General features: G+C 52.0%; 1 protein-coding gene across 14 annotated transcripts in view; it reads left to right on the top strand.

Annotated features, from left to right (window-relative positions):
- Positions 1–257: 257 nt before the first annotated feature.
- The window catches only part of STRBP (spermatid perinuclear RNA binding protein), a 58,833-nt gene continuing 52,877 nt past the window's right edge, over positions 258–6,213 (top strand). For 13 of the 14 annotated variants that reach the window (XR_001873988.1, XR_001873987.1, XM_017809957.1 and 10 more), the window contains exon 1: positions 680–728. The gene's annotated coding sequence lies outside the window, so the exon portion shown is untranslated. Of the gene's footprint in view, positions 364–679; positions 729–6,213 lie in introns of those variants that run through there. The other variant, XM_017809950.1, reaches the window with a different exon arrangement.

Raw genomic sequence — 6,213 nt, 5'->3', positions numbered from 1 at the left:
GAGGCCGAACGCGGTGTGAGGGGCCGCGGCCCTGCCTCCCTCACCCCGGCCCCCTCCCCCGGGCGCTGCCCCCGGCCCAGCCCGGGCCCCCTCAGCCGCCGGGCCCCCCAGCCGGGAGGCCGGGACAGCCGGCGCTGTGGGCACCCACGGCCGGGCCGGTGCCGCCGCCCGGAGCCGCCCGCAGCCGGCCCTGCCCTCACACACCTGCCCGCCCTCTCCCTGCGCTCCCAGCGCCCGCCACGCTCGCGCTACGCCGTTTGCGCAGCGGGCGCCCTCAGGTGCGGCGGCCGCGCTGACGACACTACGGAGAGTCCGTAACACACACCGACCTCTCCGGGGGCTCTGCGCAAGCGGCGCTCCCAGGTGGGGCCCGCGGAGCGCTCGGGGCCGCGGCGGGGGCGAGAGCGCGGGGGGAGCGGCGGGCGCGGGGGCCGCGGGCCGGGCCGGGCCGCCCTACGGCAGCGTCGCGGGGCCGGGCGGGCCGCGGGCGGGCGCTGCGCCGTTGGCGCAGTTGGCGCGGCCCGTACGCCGGCGGCGCAGGGCGCGCTCAGGTGCAGGGAAGGGGCGGGCGCCGTTGCCCGGCAGCCGCAGCCTATGGGGGCGCGGGGCGCGGTCACGTGCGCAGCCCCGCTCGGCGCTGCGGAGCCGGAGGAGCCGGACGGGGCCGCGCAGCCGGGACGGGGCCGCGCCGGGGCCGGGGGGCAGCGCCGGGGCCGCCGCCGAGCGGGGTGAGGCGGGCGGGCGGCGGGGAGGGGTCGGGGCGGCGGGGCGGCCGTGCCCGGGCACCGCTCCTCCCACTGCACCGGGCACTGCGGGCAGCGGGCAAGGGCAGGACGCGGCGCGGGAGCGGGGGGCGCTGCTGCGCGCGGGGGGGCCGGGGGGGCTGCGCGGGGCCGCGGGGGCTGCGCGGGGCCGCGGGCGGGGGCGGCGGAGGGGCGAGGGCTCGGCGGCCCCGGGAGCGGGCGGTCCCTCCGCCGGCGGCGGGCGCGTTACCGGGGCGGGGGGGTTACCTGTGCGGGGCGCGTTACCTGGGGAGGGGGGGTGTTACCTGTGCGGGGCGCGTTACCTGTCCAGGGGCGCGCACCTGTGTGCGAGGCGCGCTACCTGTGCCGGGCGCGTTACCTGGGGAGGGGGTTGTGTTACCTGTGCCGGGCGCGTTACCTGTGCAGGGGCGCGCGGGCGGCGGCGTGGCCGGGGCGCTGTCCCCGGGCGCTGTCCCCGGGCGGTCCCGCCGGCCCCAGGTGTGGTGGGACGGGGATGCTCCGGCACTCCCGCGGTCGGAGCATCCCTCCCGGGCTCCCGGCGTTGGGGACACCCGGCTGTGTTTTGGTTCATGGTTTGTTTGGTTTTTTTCCTCGTTCATTCCGCGTTCGCCGTGCACTGGGGTTTGGTAATCATTAACCCGCTATTTTTTTCTGGAAGTGAGAGTGTGAATGGGATGTCCAGGGAGTGACACGCGGGTTACTGAGCAGAGCAGAACTTGAGTTTTGAGTCAAAGTAGAAACATGCATTATCTGGCTAAATGTCTTATTATTTATTTACATGGCTCTGAAAATGGTGCCATATGATTTACAGAAAGAAGAGAGCGAACATTCCAAACAGCTCCTGCACAGGGCATGGCAGAACAGAAAATTTAACATGGGGATCCTGGACGTGTCTGAATTATTTTTTTCCTTTATCTGTGTCCTATAGTTCATTAACAGTTTTTAGAAGTTTTATCATACTTTGTCCTGGAAACTCATAAATGCTAAGTGTGGTTAAAGCAGAGACAGACTTAAGTGGGGATTCTTGTCAGGAACAGTAGGTATTTCAGATCTCCAGTTCCAAAAAATGTCTGTGAAACTGTACGTTAATTAAAATAGCTGGGCTATTTAACTTAATTTAAAATAGCTGGGTGTTCTAACAAGCATTTGAAGCCTGGCCTTGTAGGGTAAAGACAGAAAATGAAAATAGTTTCTTCCATTCATGCACAATACTTTCGAACATCCTTAGAAAGAACGGAGAAGGAAGGACTGTTTGCAAACCTTGGTCTGGTTTTCTTTGATTTTTAAAGACATGGTAACCATTTCTGAGACCCAAAGGAAGCAGCACTGGAGGCAGAGAGGAAGGAAGGAAGGAAGGAAGGAAGGAGGATGGAGCAGTTCTGTCTGTACTTGGAGGGGAGGCCATAAAAACTTTTGGAATGGGAAGGGAGGAAGGCCTGGTGGTGTCTCTGGAGAGGCTGCATCGCTCTATTCCTGCCCCTGCACAAGGTTGTGTCTCACAAAAGTGTTTTCCAAGAATTTAAACAGCCACCTCTTCAATGGGCCATCAGAAAGGTGGAAAAGCTGGGTGTGTTATTTCCTGCCAGTGCAGAGAGGAAGGAGAAGTCCATGTCAGCAGACAGGGGCTGGCTGTAGCTCCTGCTAAATTTCTGGTCATTTTTAGGAAGTTGGACTTGCCTCTGGAAGTTCTTGGTATGTAGCATTTTCTTCTCTCTGAAACTTTCCAATCGTTTTCCTTTGCTTCACGTTGGTGTAGAATGAAGGGAGAGCTGTGGAGAAGAGGGGATAAGGATTGCTAACAGTGAGGGTTTGATGTTTTTAGTTCGCTGTTTCTCAGAATCCCATCACGGATGGTGCCAGTCTGGTGCTGCTTTGGCATTTCTAGTTCAAACAGAATCCTTAGGCTTGCTGATTTTGTTAGTCCTGATTTTATAAAGGAGTTTTATTTGCTTGGGCTGTTCATCCAGCCTAGTTGTTACTGCTGAACTATTGGCAATATTGACATCTCTGCACAAAGATGATGCTGATGAAGTGCCAGTTCTTGCTCCATGTGGTTGACAGGCTAAATACAGGTGGAAATCTAGGACTTAATGCCTTGGGGAAGTGGAGAAAGATTCCATCTAGAAATACTTGTGTTGGGGGCTGGAGGAGCCCCAGGGGTAACTCTTGGGAATGGTGCTGAAGAAGTGACCAAATCCAGCCTTGTGGTTTGTCCTGACGGAATTTCAGACGTGACTGATTCCATACCAGAGGTTCAGAAGCAAGAGAACAAAGTAAGCAAATGGAAAGGTACAACAGAAGCTGGCATAAGGCAGGCTGTGCCAGGCCTAAACATGAGAGAAACAATTTAAACTCCAGTGGATATGGGGATTTTGGTGACCCTTGTTTCTGACCTGTAAGCAGCTTTTCCATGGATGTTCATTCAGTACATGATGCTTGAGGTCACAGAGCTCTCTTCTGAAGGCCCTCAAAGGCCTGTGGGTGGACTGAGATTTTTTGGGGGGTTTGAACTGTGAAATCTTGTTTGGAAATAAAAAAAAAAATTAAAAAAACTAGTCAAAGGAGCTGCTTCATGTTGTGAAAAACCTCACTGTAGAATCATAAAAGCTGCAGTTTTTCCACGTTGCTTTGGAAGCAGCTGAACTTTGTAACTTGGCATGTAAATAGAGCTCTTTGAAGCTCCATGGCTGGAAAGAGGGGAGAGGGAAAGGCTCTGGCTGGATAACAAGCTTCTGAGTGTGTAAAAAGCCCCGGTGAGCATGTTTGAGTATTAATACAGAGAACAGGAGTTTGTCCTGGGTTGGGGTGATGCACAGACACCTACAAGGGCCCAAGGTGTGTAAGTGTGACTATGGGAACAGTAGAACTGTGGCAGCTGGTGTATTTTATAGACTGGGCTGGGTGAGGGGGAGCACTGGGGGCAGGTGAGGGAGAGGTACCCGGGAGGTTTTGGTGGCTGAGGGTCAGTCAGCACCTCCCTGGGCTCCCTTCCAGCTCCTGGGGAGCCTGGATTTATGGTGTCTCTCACCATGCCAACAGCAGAGCTCAGCATGGCATTTTGGGGTCTGTACCTCATTTTATGGGGTTGGAGGAGGGAGGGCTGAGCTAACAACACCCACATGAGGAGCACTTGGCTGCTGTAGTGTCCTGGATTCGCTGTAACCCAGCAGTGTTGGCAAGTGAAGATTGCACTGCTGCTGAGTGTGCTGCAGGGATGAAACCAAAAGGAAAATTCCTGTTTAAAGCAACAGGAAAAACTGATACAGATTGAAAGAGCAGAAAAATTTAAGTCTCGAACCTTTCTGTGGAAAGCAGAGTTTGAGTACGTTTGTTGCACTTGCAGCGTGATTTGATAAACAGAAACTTTGTACTTGATGTTTAAGGAAGCAGAAGCCTGAGCTGCCCTACCTGATATTTGCTGATAATCTTTTGTTAAAAGCAATAATTGATACAAGCTACAAGGCCAGAGACAATATTTTTTCAGTTGTACTTCTGCCCTTCTTGGCACTTGTGTAGTTTTTCCTTCTTATGTGCAAGTTTTTCACGGAGCACTGATGACAGAGAACAGTCCCAGTTCGTGTCTGTTCCAGCTCACAGAGGGACAGTGTTCCCATTGAACTTCTCTGAAAACCTCAATTCATGTCCCTTAACAAAAAACCTGCACAGGAATCCTTATGAATTATAGGAGTGAGTAAACATGTTGCTCTTTGGATTTTTGGGCTTTCTTCCGTAGCTAAATTACCTTCTGTTCCTGGTGGTCTCCCTCTAAAACACCATGGAATGGGAGAGGACAGAGAATCCTCGGGCTGTGTTGGGCTGTTGCCTTGCTCACAGTTCTCCTTTGCAAAGCCCATCCTGACATTTCCCGGGCAGAGCTGGAATGTGGACGAGGTGCTGTGGGAGAGAACAAACCCGGGGTATGTCATTTGTTCTGCTCTTGGGGAAGGGATGTAAAGCACAGTCCTTTTCTGTCCCTCTGCTGAACCCAAGATCTCTGGGACTAATCCAAGGGGGGATTTTCTGGGCCACCTGCACATTTGCCCATTGGCTTCTCTAGGGAAGGCCAGGGATTAATTCATGTCCTTGTTTTACACTGTTGGTTTTTCTAGAACTATGCACAACTTCGTAGCTCTTGGAGTAAAACACTGTTGTAACGTGCTGGCAAATTAAAGGTGTAAATGGATGTTGAAGAGGAATAATCTGATGAAATCCATTTTAGGGGATCTCTTGGATTGTGGAAACTGAAGTGATCCTGCCACAAGGGTTGATTTACATTAGTTCCCTTATGTTGTGGTTTGGCATGGTGTTTAAGAGCTTTAAGATGCTGCTGGTGATTGACATAACAAAATGTAAATTATATGCTGTTTTCCTAAGGTCTAATTTATCTGTCGTAAGGTTTGTGTACCAATAGTACTGAGCTCTTCTCACAGTAATGTTTCTCTTTCATGTAATGCCTACGTAGGGGAATTAAATTACTCTTAATTGTATGCTGAAAAAGAAAATAAACTTGGGGTATGTATGGCTATCCCAGTAAATTAAATTTTGCTGCTTCTTGTTCTTTTTGTGCATTTACTTTGACTGTATTGAAAGATTAAATGTTTGAATATCTGGTTGGGAAGAACATTCTTTCTTGTGGGTAGCCACGAGATGTCACAGAACTTGAAGAAATATTATAAACAAGAGCTGATTAAGATTTTAGACCCTAAAGTTTGAAGTGAAATAGTGATTGATGCAGAACTTGGAGGAAGCATAAAAATTTTCATTACTTACTGCAGGCTTTGTTTTTTGTTATGGTGGAGCAGCCACTGTTACCAATTTAACCCTTTCCATAAACATGATCTCTCTCCATAAAGAGAGTGTACCAGAGTCATCAAGGAAATGAACCACCATGCTGCACTCCACTGAATTTCATTGCCTAATATTATTGAAGTAGGGGATGTTTTAAGCTTGCCAGCTGGCATATGCCTGACTAAAGGAGGTGTTTGATTTAAAAGGTCTTTTTACAGCCTGCTTAGCAAGACAGGGAGCAGTTGGACCAAACACATCACCTGGAGACTGGGTGAAAGCCTATGGTTAGGACAGTACAAATAGGCCCATTCAAAAAACCAATTACAGCTCATATTAAAAAAGAAAATCAGGAGCATTTGAGGTGCCTGCCCCATGGCTCTCAGTGTCAGCTGGTGCTGTGTTTCTGACAGAGCAGCAGCGTGATCACCTGGTGTGGGTTGGATCCATGGACTGGGCTGTGCAGGTTTTCATTAACCACAACAACTGACACGTTATCAGTGGATCTGCTGAATAACTGTGTGTTAACATCTGATCAGTTTTGAAGTTGAATGCACAGAACAGCTGTTTATGTGTTAATTCTCTGGCCACGTGGGGAGAGGTGGCAGTGGCCCAACCTGTGTGGCTGGTTTTTCCAGCTGAGGAGGCTCTGTGATGTTCTGGT

This window comes from Lepidothrix coronata, unplaced genomic scaffold (assembly GCF_001604755.1).
Source record: "Lepidothrix coronata isolate B3197 unplaced genomic scaffold, Lepidothrix_coronata-1.0 Scaffold28, whole genome shotgun sequence".
NCBI lineage: Eukaryota > Metazoa > Chordata > Aves > Passeriformes > Pipridae > Lepidothrix > Lepidothrix coronata.
This window is presented reverse-complemented; position numbering and strand designations above follow the sequence as displayed.